Consider the following 390-nt stretch of genomic DNA (forward strand, 5'->3'; position numbering starts at 1 on the left):
GTAGTTTGAGCAGTGTATGCTTTTTTATCATGACAGGAGAAGATCGCATCGCATTGTATAGTAATCGCAGCTGTTAACATTTATTCATTTTTATTTATTTTTTATTTTTTTATTTTTTTAGTGTGTTTCTCTCTGCATTTTTTGGGGGGGAGGGGGGGGGAGTGTCTTCAATAATTACATGTCACAATAGGTCAATCATAGATGCATCTTTAGTAGAAACAAAATAAAATACGAAATAATGAGGGCGCTATTTCAGCGCCTGCTTAAATGTGACAATGAGTAAGATGTTTCGGCATATTATTTTAAGGGGGGGGGGGGGGGGGGGGGGGGGGGGGGGTTTGAGTTAGGTTTTTAAAAATTGAATTCCATCGTGAGACTTTGTTTTTTTTT

The sequence above is a fragment of the Berghia stephanieae genome, chromosome 5 (genome assembly GCF_034508935.2).
Source record: "Berghia stephanieae isolate SIO BIC M18660-M18661 chromosome 5, UCSD_Bste_1.3, whole genome shotgun sequence".
In the NCBI taxonomy this organism is placed as follows: domain Eukaryota; kingdom Metazoa; phylum Mollusca; class Gastropoda; order Nudibranchia; family Aeolidiidae; genus Berghia; species Berghia stephanieae.